At 49.4% G+C, this 15,073-nt stretch overlaps 1 protein-coding gene and 1 pseudogene across 3 annotated transcripts in view; one reads left to right on the top strand and one right to left on the bottom strand.

Moving 5' to 3' along the window:
* The window catches only part of GALNT18 (polypeptide N-acetylgalactosaminyltransferase 18), a 361,106-nt gene that overhangs the window by 67,266 nt on the left and 278,767 nt on the right, over window positions 1–15,073 (top strand). The window lies entirely within an intron of this gene.
* Window positions 6,623–7,073, bottom strand: LOC309964874 (dihydrofolate reductase-like; annotated as a pseudogene). Its single transcript has one exon. The product of its transcript is annotated as a dihydrofolate reductase-like (transcript).

Below are 15,073 nucleotides of genomic sequence, written 5' to 3'. Positions count from 1 at the left end.
GTGATGTGCATCCCCGCTTCCTTACAGGTTAGTTGATGCTTGCTTTGTGCAGAGGGGCTTGTCATGTAAATGTAAAAAGACCAAGTCCCCTGGGATCCAGGCCTTCCCTTTAGCATGGCAGCTCTGCAGGCAGCTTAGGGAAATGCGTAATTCCAAATGTCATCCCCTAGGCAGTCCCTCCTCAACCTTCTGTCCTTTCCCCGCGCTTGGCTGTCCCCTGAGTGGGGAACTGACCTTTACACATGCACTTTAGCTGCTAAAACCTCTTTTGACTAGAAAACACTTTTCAGCAGAGGCTGTTTAATCCTGTGGTGATGGCCGTTTGGGCCAGTGGAGGGCCACCTGCCACAAGGTGACTTTCTCGTGGGGTGTTCCGGAAGGGCTGGGAATTCAAGGAGTGTGGCAAGGATACAGCGTGTGCACGTGAATATCCGAATGCGGCCGCACATGTCACACGTATGGTGGCAAGTGCATATCCTCATGGCTGTGCATGTGCATGCAGGTTGGAATTTCTCAGTCCATGGGTTGAGCTCCACGGGGCACAGGTGATTCAGGGGTTCTGTGCCCGTGAACATCCCCAGAGACCGTGTGAGAAAGAGCTCCTCTCAAGTCTAACCTGCTAACAATATCTGCATTCTTGTCCTTCCCTTTTGTCCATGGCTGGTTTTCGTTGTTGCTTTTGCCTTTTTTTTTTTTTTTTTGATAAGACTATAATTCTTTGGGTAAGGTTTGGGAAGGCAGGATAGAGTAGTAATTAAGAACATTGGCTCTGAAATCAGGTAGAGCAGTGTCCCTCTTCAGGTCTGCCCCTTATGAGCTGTGTGATGTAGTGCAAGTTACTCAGCCTCTCTGAACCTCAGTTTCGTCATCTGTAACATGAGCATGGTAATAGATTTCTCCCATAGTACCAGACCAGTGTTTCACAAAGTGTGAATTAGAGATAAGGTGCTTGAGAAAAGTGAAGATTCCTGTTTGGGGGTGTGGCCCAGAGTTACACACCAGGTGATTCTCATTGGATGCACACATAAGTTTGAGAGCCATAACCCTAGACTGTTAGCTCCCTGAGTGAGGGAACCACGGCTTCACATTGTGCCCCAGTGCCTAGCACAGCTTCGGGCACACGCTGAGCGCTCACTAAGTTTTTGGTTGAATAACCAAATGACTTTATGACTTGATGCAGCCAAAGCACTCAGTGTAGTGCCTGACACAGAGCAAGACCTCTGTAGATATCCAAGTGTTTCATTATTAATAATAGGGAAGGTATGTCTCTGTAAATAAATCAGCAGGACCCAGCACTCCTGGCACACAGAACGCAGTCACCCCCTCCCCACATGTACTGAAGGTTGGGTCCCCTCCATTTCCATTACAATGTGCCTGGTTTCTCTGAGGCTGACAACTGAGAGCCAGAGGAGGCTGGGCCACCCACATCCACGGGGTCTTGGTGTCCTGGTTGGGCCCACTGGCCATCTGCTTCTTTTCTTTGGAGGGGATACTGAAGCCTGAGGACCTTCCGGGCTGATGAGGAAGACTCGTGTTCACCATTCCAGAGCCCAAGGCATCCGTTTTTATTAGGTTTGCAGACAATCATGACAGAAGACTGGGCTGGCTTTTTATTGTTCCAGGTTTCTTGGCTTGGACCTAGAGAGAGGAAAAATTATTTAGAAAAGGCTTTTCCTGTCTGAAGAAGAATGGGTGTTTCCTGAAGCCACCAGAGCCCAAAGCACCAGCATGGGAGGTAGGGGGAAGGAAATGGGAAACAATGCTGCACCCTCTCCTGTCCCCCCCCCCGTCCCGCCCCCCGTCCCGCCCCCCCCGCAACACATTTGAAGCCCAGGTCACGTCCCTGAGCCACAGGATGCAGGAGACGGTGATCTAAGCTAGGGCCCTTCACTTTACAGATGAACAAGCCTGGGCCTTTGGGAGAGATGGAATTTGTGCAGGTCAGTGGGTGGCTGGGGTGAAGCTGAGCCTCGGGGCTGGTGTGCTGAATGCTAAAGCCAGGCCCTTCCCCATGCCACTCTTCCCTGTCCCCTTCCCCACACCCCTGGCCTGCCTCACCCCATTCCCCCAGGGTGAAAAAGGCTCCAGCAACACTTGTGAGTGACCACCCTGTGCAGAGATGGTGCAGACGACAGGGACAGGGTAGCTGCTGTGGTCTGAATGTTTGAGTCCCCCCCCAGATTCATATGTTGAAATCCTAACCCCCCAGATGATGGTATTAGTAGGTGAGGCCTTTGGGAGGAGATTAGGTTATGGGGTGGAGCCCTCGGGAATGGGATTAGTGCCCTTATGAAAGAGGCTCCAGAGAGATCCCCAGCCCCTTCCATCTGTGTGGACGCAGAGAGAAGGTGCCGGCTGTGAACCAGGAAGAGGGCCCTCACCAAAACACAGCCATGCTGGCATCTTGATCTTGGAATTCCTGTCTCCATAACTGTCAGAAATAACTTTCTGTTGTTTCTAAGCCACGCAGGTATTTTGATCTAGCAGCTTGAACAGACTAAGACCGTAGCAGAGAAGGGACATCCCCACCCAGATATTGAAGGCATGACAATCTCCTGACTGCAGGGTTCCCAGAGTCCCCACTGAGCCCCCTTTACCCTGCACCAAGCCCCTGTCATTTCAGCCAGCCAGGGGAATGGGCACAGGACTGGGGCCTGAGGTGGCCCAATTAGGAGATGGGGATGAAGCTCCGATGGTGGACACCTATGCCAGAGATGCCATTTTCCCTGAGACCCTTCCTTGGGTTCTGTCCCTGAGGACCCACACTTGTCACAGATCAGCAAGGCTGGAATTAACTCAACAACTTCCTGAAATGGAGGCTCTAGAAACATCTAAGACAGGGCAGCCATTCGGGCAGAGCTCATTGTTCTCTAAATGGCAGAAATACCTGGGAAGCCGGTGCCTCCCTAATAATAGTAGCTAACATTGATTGAGCACTTGCCTTGCACCAGACCCTTTCCACATACTTTATGTAACATTTAATGCTTACAACAACCTATGAGGAAGGTCAGATTATTTACTCTTCCTCCGGATGCTCAGAGAAGTGAAGAAAGTTGACTGAAGTCACACAGCTAGAAAATGGTAGAGGTAGGATTTGAACCCAAGCAGCTTAACTCTTCGCCTCTTCACTGCACGTTCTCTTCTCGATAGCCAGGTTCTTCCTCTTTGAGCTTGCCTTGTTTGCTTTCTGTAACTAGGGTGTGGAAAGAGTTATTCTACATGTGAAAAGTTATACTTGCATGTGAAAAGCAAGTAGCATATGGCAGGTTCTTCATTCATGTATTTTTTATTCATTCATTCATTGAAAAATGGTTAAGTGTGTGCCAGCACCGTGCTCTTTGCAAGAATGACTAAGTTGGGGTCCCTGCCCACAAAGAGCTCATGGTCTGGAGGTGAGACAGATATCTAAAGAAACATGCAGATGTCGTGGAACTAGGAGCGCTAAGGGGAGGAAGCCCAGGTTGCTATGGTAGCACAGAGGTGGCTATGACTTGCTCTATCCGGTAGGGTAGAGAGGGTGAGGGAAGGTTTTAAGAGGAGGGGGGTTGGGCTAGATGAAGAACTGTTGCCACAGTGGTGGCCTGGGGGTGGAACCAGTGCAGGAAGGGCCTTATATGTCGGGCTAATGGATTACGACTTGATGGTGCAAGCCTTGGAGAGCCACGGAAGAACAGTAAGTAGCGTGGCATGATGAGATCTGTGGTTTAGAAAGACCACGCTGGTGGAGGATGGCTTGGAGAGGGTAAGGCTGAAGGCAAGGAGTCCAACTGGGAGATGACTGGATGAGTGCAGGTGAGAAAGGCCGTGGGTGGGAACTAGCACAGTAGTGGAGGAAATAGAGGTGGAGTTTGAGGAAGACTTGGTGACCAGTCAGGTATGGGAAGGTGAGAGAGAGGAGTTGGGGTTGATTCTGCGTGTGAAGCATGCGTGGAAATGCAGGCAATTGTTCAGGCGGTGGCAGGTTGCCCTGTTTGGGGAGGGAGGGTGAAAGAGCTTATAGGTGCAGAGTGTGACAGTGAGAAATGTTGGCAGCCACAGTGTCACCCCATTAATCTCAGCCAGTGTGGAACGCTGTGGTCTCAGGACTGGATGTGGGCAAGCCAGGAAGCCTGTTGCTCGCTCTGTTTCATCAGGAGCCAAGCGGCATGCCTCAATGATCACATTTCTGGTTTCCAAATTCACTACCACTATTGAAAAGAGAGTTGTAACATTGCACAAAACTTGGAGCAAATCTGATGCATTTTATAGGGTTACTATAGACGGGGAGGATTTTCTAACCCGTTTTCCCTCTCTGACAAAACAGAATTTGATATACAGCACCGCCATCAGCAGCCTTTCTGCCGATGACACTTTTCTGTTTGGGCACTAGAAGACCTGCTTTCTGACACACGTGTCTGCTGTGTTGATGTGTTTTCATGATCAGAGAGAGTCACACAGAGGTGCTGCTGTATCTTTCAGTGCTTGTTGAGGGCAACTTTTTGAAGCGTATGTCTCATTAGAGGTGGCAGGAAAGTAATAAAGGGTCACCCCAAAGTCTCAAAGCAAGCCCAGGGGAACCTGCAGAAGGCAGATCAGGAATCAGTCTCCAGGGCCTAGGGGTGCGCTAATTGTGGGAGCCCCTCGGTGCAGCATCAGCGCTGCTAACGCGATTGTCACGATCCCAAGCTTTCTAGTGAAACTTGGTAATTGAAGGGGGAACGTCAGTGGCTCATATCAGCAAGCCACCACCTTCAGCTCTGGGAAAACTTCAGTGCGCCTACAACGCATGTGGACAAAACAAACCTAAACCACCCAGGAGTTCCAGGCAGGCTGTTGTCCTAGCACCAGGGATGCAAGAGTTGCAAGTTTCCATAGCAACGAGGCAGAGAAACAATTACCACGCACCTTCCAGGGCCCTTTGCCAAGGTTACAAGGACACCGTCTCAGCGCTGGAGAAGATGACAGAACTGACTATCTCTGTCTAAACTGTTGACGTGGAAGGTGAAAAAGAGTTTATGGTACCACAGAATGTGTTTAGGATAATCTAGTCCGACTCCTTCAGTTTTCAGAGAAGGAAGCAGAGACCCGGAGAGGTTAAGCCCCTCATCCTAGGTTGCCCAGCTTGGGAAGGGCTGGGCTGCAGTGCCACTATGGCTTTCTGGTCCCTGGCCCAGTGCCCTCTTCTACCCTCCCTGGGGTTGGTACTGGGAATAGAGGTGCCCCTCGTCTCTGCCAGGTGCTGTGTCCCAAAGCCATACATCACGTTTGTGTAAAGAAAATTCCGGTCCACCATCGACTTCCTTGGTAGCCTGAGACGCTGTCTTCTTTATTTCCGACCCCTCTTTTGGTAGCACCTGCTAACACTGTGGTGCTCTGGTTCTGTTCTGTTCTGATTTGCTCCCTAAGATCCAGACATAGCTTTTCTTCCAGCTTTTCTTTTCTTAACAGTTTGCCACATGCTTTTCCCCACACATGAACATTTATTAAACATTTTAAGTATTATACACAATTTGCTTCTTTTACTTAGCAGTTTGGGGCGTTTTTCTGTCAGTACTTCATTCTTTTTGGCTGCTGCACATGTTACATTTTATAGACATATTGGTTGGTATTTCTTATTAATCAACATTTGGGCTGTTCCCAAGTTTGAAAAAAAAAGTTGCAACAAGTACTCTTGGGTCCATTTCTTTGTTCAGGATTAATTTCTAGAAGTGGAAGTTCTGGGTCCAAACCCAGAATATTTTGAATTTTAATTGATATTGCTAACTTACACTCTAAAAATTGTACCAATTTATAAGGCAGAAAATGCTATTTTTCTTTTTTTTGGGTACTTAATCTAAATCTTCGCTAACATGATGGGTAAAACATGTTTTAATTTTCATTTTTTAATTCTGTGAAGTTTAGTTTCTAACTTACTAATGTTGGTTTCTAGCAGTATTCATTCTCAATTTATTACCTCTTTGAAGTTTTAATTTTAGCCATTATGCTTGATATTAGATTATTCTTTTTTGTAACGAGCAGCCAGTTCTTGTTCTATCATTGTGATGTTCCATGCAATCTCATTGAAGATCAGAAACAGAGTTTTTTAAGGTCTTAGACCTTCTCCTTTAACAGCGGAAAAGGTAGTCTCGTACCTGTCTCTTTACTATCCCTGTGGAATATCCTGGAGTTTTCAACTTATTGACTCCTGCTCTGAGTGAACAGAATTTTTTTTAAGAAGTGTGATATAAAGTAATTCACAGTCCCTGTTTTGATCTAATTTTAATAACTGAATGCTAGCTCTTCTGTTTGTAATCCATTTCTGACCTTTGGACCCATCTGCCTAGCTCCTAGCTCTATAGGCTCTGGTTTCAGCTCATGCTACCAGGGGACTCTCCCACTTCGGGCTGTCTTGGTAGATGTTCTACCCTAGGCAGGTGCTGGTCACCTATTCTTGACTCCTGATGGGCATTCAGGCAGTTACAGCAAAGAAATGTTTCACAAATGGTATCTGATACAGTCTAGTTAAGATTAATGGGGAATAAAAGTACTTTGCTTAGAAATAATTATCCATAGATCTAAAGTCAACAAATGTCTCTACAACAAAAAATACATAATTTTGGGGGGGCAAGAGGAGGCTTGAAATAGATCAGAAAACACTTTCACATTAATTGTTCTTTTCATATACTTCAAATCTGTACTTAATGCCTTTCTCCTCCTGGACATCAGAAGGAACACCTGGATATCTGGGAGAAGTTTGTATTTTTCCAAATCAATTTCTGGAAAAAGTGTGTCCCTTTCAAATTCCTGCATGGTCCTTGTCACAAATAGTCTGAGATGGCCTGGCCTGCTCATGGCTTGCTTATAAACAGAACTGCGTTCCACTATCCAGACCATGTCCACTTGATTTGTTAATTCTGGTTGCTCAATAAGTTTTAAGGCATCATCCAGACTTTTGGCAAGAAAATGAGCTCCCTGTGGAGGTTCCTTGAGTTCTCTACTGAGAACTATATTCATTGTGTCCTTTAAAGGTCCATTCTTCTCTGGAATGGAGAACAGGTTTTCCTGCCCGTAATCACCAAATTCTGTTTACCTCCTACTGAAGAGGTTGTGGTCATTCTTTGGAAATACCTGTAGTCTTTCCTGAGCCGGGGCCAGGGCAGGTCCCTGTTCTTGCCTATGCCCGTGTTCCGGGACCTAGCAACAATGCAGTTTAGCGGACGAACCACGACAGCAGCAGAAAATACTTCCGAGCTAGCACGTCACACCAACATGGGGATTACCCACCAGCTTGGCGTGAAATTTTTCTTCTTCCAGCTTTTTTTTTTTTTAACATCTTTATTGGGGTATAATTGCTTTACAATGGTGTGTTAGTTTCTGCTTTATAACAAAGTGAATCAGTTACACATATACATATGTTCCCATATCTCTTCCCTCTTGCATCTCCCTCAGTCCCACCCTCCCTATCCCACCCCTCTAGGTGGTCACAAAGCACCGAGCTGATCTCCCTGTGCTATGCAGCTGCTTCCCACTAGCTATCTACCTTACGTTTGGTAGTGTGTATATGTCCATGCCTCTCTCTCGCTTTGTCACAGTTCACCCTTCCCCCTCCCCATATCCTCAAGTCCGTTCTCTAGTAGGTCTGTGTCTTTATTCCTGTTTTACCCCTAGGTTCTTCATGACATTTTTTTTTTTCTTCCAGCTTTTGAGGAGAGTCTTTGCTGATGAGTAAATAAACTGAAGTAGTTGAGATGGATCCATTAGTTCATTGGTGGGGAGCCAGGGGCCCTGGAACCCTTCTCAGGCTTCCCTGTGGACAGCTTCCCTCTGTGCTCCTAGCAATCCAACCTCACGACTGCTTGGTGTTTCCACTGTTGGAGCTGGGTCCTCCTGGGGCCTTCTGAGAGGTGAGCCGGTGAGGCTTCTCTGGCTCAGGCCTGTGTCTCTTCCTGTCTTGAAAGTGGATTTTCCTGCAGGAGGATATGAGCAGTGAGAATGTGTCAGGACAGCTCTCTGGAGGGGTGGCCAGACCAAGAGACGGCTACTTGCTTCCTCGTCAGGAGAGGCCTCTGGGTTTAGCTCCAACTCTGGGCCTACATGGCAAGTTCCAGGAGGCCATGGTCTGAGCATCTCTCGGGGAGGTTTGTCCCCAGGACAAAAGTGAAGGGAGAAGAAGAGTGAGGCTCCACTGCTGACTTAGCCGCACTTCGAGGCAAGAGGAGCATGGTGGGTAGGAAGGCGCCTTCCATCAGTCTGGAGCCCTTGAGAGGGAGCCTGGGTGTCAGATGTGAGTGCAGAAGCGCAAGCTCCAGATGGGTTTGTTATCAGCACTGGGCCCTGCGCAGAGCCGATGCACAGTTCCCTTTTGTCAGATGATTGAATTCATTCATTCAGCATGAACTGAGCACCTACTCCCTGCCGGGCACTCTCCTAGCCCAGGGAAAGAGCAGAGAGCAAGACAGTTATGGCCCTGCCGCTGGGAAGCCTACATCCTGGGCTGAGTAAACAGGAAGGCTGAGGGCCTCCAGAGCTCTGAGGGCGGGATGGTGGGCGGATGTGGGGTACCCCTGCCAGCAAAGGAGTCCCCAGGTTCTTGGACTTTCTGTCCTGAGGGCTGGGGTAGGAGATCTGGCAGCGCTGTCCAGATGGGGATGATACCAAGAAATTAAAGAAGGCAACGGGAGGAGAAAGCGGGGGGGGGGGTGGGTGGGGTGGGTCTGAGCACCTACAGTGTGTAGTCCGGGGGCCGGGAAAGCACCTTTTCCATATGGTCAACTGTAATCCTCCCAGACACCCAGTGAGGCCGTGGTCATTGTCACCATTTATAGATTTGCGGAAAGGGTGAGCAGCCTTCCTGAGGCACACATCTCGGAAGTGAGGATTCCCCCTCAGGTCAGCGGACGCCATTCCATCAGCAGAAGGCCAGCTGTGTGAGGTCCCCAGAGGAGCCCCTCAGGCTCTGAGGCCTCAGGCTTGTTTTTTCCAGCATCAAAGTGTTTGCCTCAGGTGATGACACCCTGGCCTCTCCCATCCTGCAGACTCGGGCCTAATGGAGCTGGTATTGGCCCAGCACGTTGGCTGGTGTCAGAATAGGAGGACAGACGCCCCTGGGGGATTGGCTGAAATGGATGTGCATCTGGAAGAGCAGCTTCCTCACCCGGTGGCCTTCCCAGCCCCAGTGTGGCCCTGGGGATGATGGCAGAGGGTGGCCTGCTTGCAGCACTGACCTTGTGCTCAGAGCCAGAACGGTCAAAGTGACAGAACGGGTTTGAATTCCATCTCCGCTGCTTGCTTTTTGTGTAGCCCTGAGCTAGTCACCCAGACTCTCTAGGCCTTACTTTCATCATCAGCAAATCAAGGTTGGCCACAACTACAGCACAAGGCTGTGATGAGAATGAGCACAGATAAGATTGGGAAAGCACTAGCAGTGTCTGGCACGCAGTAAATGCTAATAATCAGTAGCGCTCATGATTGATGTTAATATATTATATCAGTATCAGATCATACTCCGCTGTGTATCTGGGGCTGGGCTGTAGGGCATGGTTTATTCTGGTGGCCGACTCGTATTTCCCAGGGATGCATGGGGCACAGACACTTATGGCAAATAGAGACGTCAGGTTTTACAGCAGAGGATTCCAAACTTCCCTGTCATCAGAACCCCCGGGGGGTCTTGTTATAGATTCAGGGTTGGGGGTTATAACCCCTCCCATTCCTTCCTCCCTCCCTCCCCAGAGATTCCCATTCATGGGTCTGGGGTAAGGTTTTGAATCTGTGTTTGTAACAAAATCCTCAGGTGACCCTGTTGCAGGAAGTCCAAGGACTAGATTTTGGGCAGCATTGCTTTAAAAGCTCTTTTTTCCAGCCCTGGCCAGCCTCGTGGCTGGCTCTCCTCCACGGCTGGGCTATTTCTGACTAATCAGTAGGCGCTGTCACCTCAAATCATGCTCCTCTTCCCTGGGCAGCCCTGGAGATGCACATGGACAAATCCTTTCTCCTCAGCTTTCTGTCTAGACACCTTGCAGACCTACAAAATGTTTTCCCCTTAAAAACGTGATCACCTGTCTCTGGGTGACCACAATTTCTAAACTCTCTCCTAAGAAACATGGTTAGAGAAAGGATTTTTTTTTTTCTGACTTGGCAATCCATTTTAAACGTGTTATAAATGTATAATGATATATCTGCCTGTGTTTGTATATGGAATGATCCCTAGCAAATGCAGACTGGGGTAGCACAGTGGTTAAACATACAGACTGTGGCACTGGACTGTCTGGGTTTGAATCACAGCTCTGCCCCTTACTAGCTGTGTGACCTTGGGCAAGTTATACAACTTCTCTGTCCTCAGTTTCCTTATTTTTGGAATAGGACTAATAGTAGCACCTATCCCCCAGAGTCGTTAGAAGGATTGGCTGAGTTAATATTGATGAAGCACTTACAACAATGCCTGACCCATAGCGAGCCTTCACTGTAGAGAGTGAAATGTAACTGCATGAGACGACCTGGGAGATCCAGGGAGCGTGGGCATCGCCTGCATTCCAGGAAAGTAAAGAAGTTTAGGTAATGATGCTGACTGGCTTTAGCCAAGCCCTGTTCTTTCCTGACACACAGTTCTGCCTTGAAGGAATTGAACAAGCCACAGTGGTGGTGAAAGAAGCCCTGTGTGTGACCACCATGTATGAAGCAAAACATCGTTTTGCTCAACCCCATTAGCAAACTCTGTAAAGCCTTGTCTTCGGAGAATCTCTCTAGCTGTGATCTATCTAAGTGGCATGCAGATACCGGGGGACTTTTCCCTTTGTCTCAATCTTTCTTTCCAAGGTTTCGAGTTGCTGAAGGTCTGGTTTTCTCGACAGAAGAGCTATAGAGGAAGAACCTGATGTAGGGGAGGCAGGAATTAGCAGAGACCAGAACAGCCATGTCCAATCAGGTCTTGAGCGATGATGGGAGACAAAGGAAGGGAAGCTCTGTACCCCTTCCTCTTCTCCCCGCCCTGCCAGGTTAGCTTGCCTTGCCTCCCTTGGGAGGTGGGACAGCAACGTGGCTTAGCACTGGGCCTTGGGGCAGACCCGGCTGGACAGCCTGGCCTGGTACCTAGTAGTGTTATGATCTTGGGAACTTTGCTAACCGGTCTGATTGTCTTTGGTAAAATAAAGGTGAGAGCAGTACCTGTGTCACTGAGTTGTTGGGTCAAGTTCAACAAGGTAATATATATAAAGTGCCTGGGACTCCATGAATGAAACCTTTTCTTATTCTTTTTGCTGGGTGGTCTTTTCCATGGGCCCAGTCTAGCCCAAGGTCTTGATAATTCAGGTCTTTCCCTGTACAGACTCCTTCAAAGAATAGTCCAGAATAGTTGGAGAGGGAATGGAGATTGAAAGACCAGCTTGCTTGGACCAACCCATGAGTTACTGTGTATGTGTTTGGACAGGATGTGGGTGAGGGGCTTGGAGCTCCTTGGGGAGGGACTACTCTCCACATGGTAAAGGGCCTCCTGGTGATTTCATGTGACTCTTGTGGGCACTCCAGAAGCAGTTGCAGGAAGTGTGGGAATGGGCAGAAACGCATGTTTCTGAGTGAGCAGGGAGCAGGGCAGAGCCCAGCATGGTACATGGTCCCCAGGGTAGAAACAGAGTGAAGTAGTGGGCCAAGCAGGAAATGCACTCACGGGTCAGGTTGGGTGGGCCTGGGTCACCGAGGTGGCAGAAGAGGTCTGGAACACATCTGCCAGTAGGCACTACCCACACTTCCAAGGAGGAAGTTATTGCATACCAGTGGGTCAGGTGGACCTAGCAGGACCTTCTGTGGGAGCTCAGAAGGTCCGGCCAATGGCAGCTGGGCCTAGCCATCCGGCTGGGGCAGAGCAGGGGCGTGCTCCCTGAGGAGTGGCACCGGCTCAGGGCCCAGCCCTGGAAATTGGAGCCCAGGGGAGCAAGGGGTCAGCCCTAGGACATCGGAACTTGGCCCCGTAGGACAACAGAGGCAACACAGAAAAAAATGACTCAGGAGACTGCACGCAGAGCTTTGCCATATGCCAACAATCACATTATTTCAAATGAATTTTCACATCAACCCAACGAAGAAAGTATTGTTGTCATCATATTACCGATGAGTAAACTGAGGCTCCTTTAAGTTCACTGACTCGCCCAGTGTTCCAGAGCTGCTCTGTGGCAGAACCAGGAGTGCCCAGGTCTGCCCGCTCAGAATCTCATGCTTTTTATCCAGGTACCAGAGTGCCCAAGTCTCCAGCTGGTGGGGCCAGGGTCTGCCTCACCAACAGAATTCTTCACACATTCTTTTGTGTGATATAGAAAGCACCAGGGCTGCGGGCTGAGAGCCACAGTGATGCTCCCTGGGACTTTGGAAGGGACCTGGTGGAGTGCCTCATCCAATCTCCTCTATTTAAAGATAAGGAAATGGAGGTTCAGAGAAGTTAACAGCCTTGCCTGGGGTCACTCAGAAGACAATGGCAAAGCCAGGACCCGAACCAGGCCTGCTGGCTCCCCACCCCATGTTGTCTCCACTGCATTGAGCTGTTTTCCTCCCACACTGAAGAAGATTCGGGCAGACTCCTTCTGTGACCCTGCTGCATAAGGGGCATCAACAGAATCGAACGTTTAAAGGCCACCAGCATGTCTCCCTGGACAGGTGGCAGGAGCAATTCGTCTGCAGTTGCATTTGTAAGCACAGCATGGAGAACTCATCAAGAAGCCGGCAAGGATTGCACAGGTCCTATTTGTCTACTAATTAAAACAAGGGAAATGCCAGGGGAAAAGAAGATGGATTGGGGAAAAGATGGAAGTTTTCAAGTCATGCGGAACGGCAGTAGGGTGGCAACCGCACGTCTTGGGCAGGGATAGTTCTGCACCTCATTGGGCGTGTGGGTGCCTTTGACTCGGCCACTGCGTTCTCATCTGTCTTCCTGACTGGCTGAGCATCTTGAGGACAACACTGTGTCATCTTTACCTTTGCATGAGCAGCACCCAGCACCGGCTCTGGCATGGCGTAGATATTCCGCAAATGTTTGTTGAATGACTGACTGAATGATTGAAAACCATTACTAAGGGTAAGGGTGAGACCAAATGGCTGGTCAGAGCTCTCCTTTCATATTACACCTGCCATGGGCTCAGTGCCTCCAGATTTGGCTTGCAGAGGGCCCTGGGAGATCCCATGGTCATCCTCTGCCTCTTTGAATATTGGCCTCCCTTGGGAGCCGTTACCTTGGTGTTCGGGATCACCACTGGAGTTTGTTAGGGCTGACTAGCTGTGGCCAGGGGCCTGAACCAATGGGCTATAGTCAAAGGCCTGGATGCCAGGGTCAGGTTGCCCCGGTTTGAGTCTTGGCTTCATCACCTTCCAGCTGTGTGACCTTGGGCAAGCTGCTTGACCTCTCTAAGCCTGTTTCCTTATCTGTAAAATAGGGGTCATGGCATGGGGAATGATGAGGATTGAATGAGACAACGTACAGTGCTGGCACCTAGTAAGGGCTCAATCCATGTTAGGTCTTTGTACTGTCATTTCCTGAGGGGCCTGGGAGCATGGCTGCTCCCTCTGCCAGGTCGGGGGTAAGCAAGCCCTGGCTGTGTGCCCATCTTGCCTTTGTTTAGGAGCACAAAGGAGAGCAGGAGATAATGAGGCAGAGAGGAGAGGAGTCTATTAGAAGTGACAGCAGGAGAAGCTATCGGATATATAGACGTGTGCCCGGGCAAACCTGGGCTTGGATAACATTTTCATTCTGTTTCCGTCATCCATAACTTGGTTATTTAAAGTGCAGGAAAAAAGCCAGAATACGCCGTCCTGTTTGTACAAATGAGGTTTATAAATAGCTGTTGTGGAGAGCCGGCATCGTGGAGAGATCAGGCTGCCCACAGTGAGCCCTGACTCAGTGCCGTGGGGGCCGGCTCTGCTGATCTGGAGATGTTTCGTGTCTGTCTCTGAGCCACTGTCACCTCGCTCCCGGTGGCTCCTTAGGGAGACCTACACGCTTCTACTTTGGGGATAAGAAGCACTGTGGCATTTGAATGGGATTGGAGGGCATTGGCGTCATTGGGTGTGGCAGAGATGGCAGGATTTGGAACAGGGCAGACCTGGGTTTGAATCCCATTCCATCACTTACCAGCTGTGTGACTGCTGGCAAATTGGCCTAGCCTCAGTTTTTCCTCTGTTCACTATATATCACACTTTAGGGTTGCTGTGAAGACGGAGCTTCTTCCTGCGGGCAGCTCAGCAGCAGCTCTTGCTAGTTTTGGCAAGATAGGCAGGTACCTCTGAGGCCAGACAACCGCAAGATTTTTAGGGGCCTAGAAATTAACTAATGGCTGGGGAGTAGCAGGGGTAGACAAGGGACCAGGATGACATCTGGTCACTATGATGGAGCAGGTGTGCCCAGGCCCCACTTTGGCCCCTGAACAGATCCCAAACTTTGAGCCATCTGACCTTCAGAGGATGTCTAGTTATCATTATTATTATTATTATTAAGCATCCTCATTGCTGTCTACTTAGTTACCTGGCATTTCAGTTTCTATCAGTGACGTAGACTGTCTGCAAATTATCTGCCGTTGAGTTCCCACCCCAGCCTTGCTCGGGGGTAGGCTGAGGGATGTGTTAGCAGCTCAATTCTCCTGATGCTCTGATTCTCAACCATGTACCTGACCATCAGAAAGCCCTTGTCTGGCAACTTACCAACACCCTGGCTTTGACTAAGGACCGGCCTCGAAGCAGCTCCGGGGAAGCCCTGGTGTCTTCTGTAGGACTGCAGCCATCGACACCATCTGTGTGTTGTTCAAGACGACCTGAGCTCAGGCCTTGAGCAGTTTGGCCCTCTCCAGGACTGTGAGCTTTCTCTTTGGACTTAAGCATGCCATTGGATTTCCTTCTCAGATTCAGTTCAGTTTTACAAGCATTGATTGAGCACCTACTATTTGGCTGTAACTATGGTCCTGGTGGGGGGGGGGGGGCAACAGAACAGCACGGTGGCCTGGCACGGGGCAGGGCCTGCACTCAGCTACGGTTGCTCATTAGCTGTGTGGTTTTTGAATTGTCCCCTGACCTTTGCGCCTGGGCTTCCCACTTGTAAAATGAGACTGATTATCTACGTGGTCTTTAGCATAGAGAAATGGCTCCA

Source organism: Leucopleurus acutus (genome assembly GCF_964270905.1).
Source record: "Leucopleurus acutus genome assembly, chromosome: 8".
NCBI lineage: Eukaryota > Metazoa > Chordata > Mammalia > Artiodactyla > Delphinidae > Leucopleurus > Leucopleurus acutus.
The sequence above is the reverse complement of the archived record's forward strand: the minus strand, read 5'-3'. Positions and strand labels throughout refer to the sequence as shown.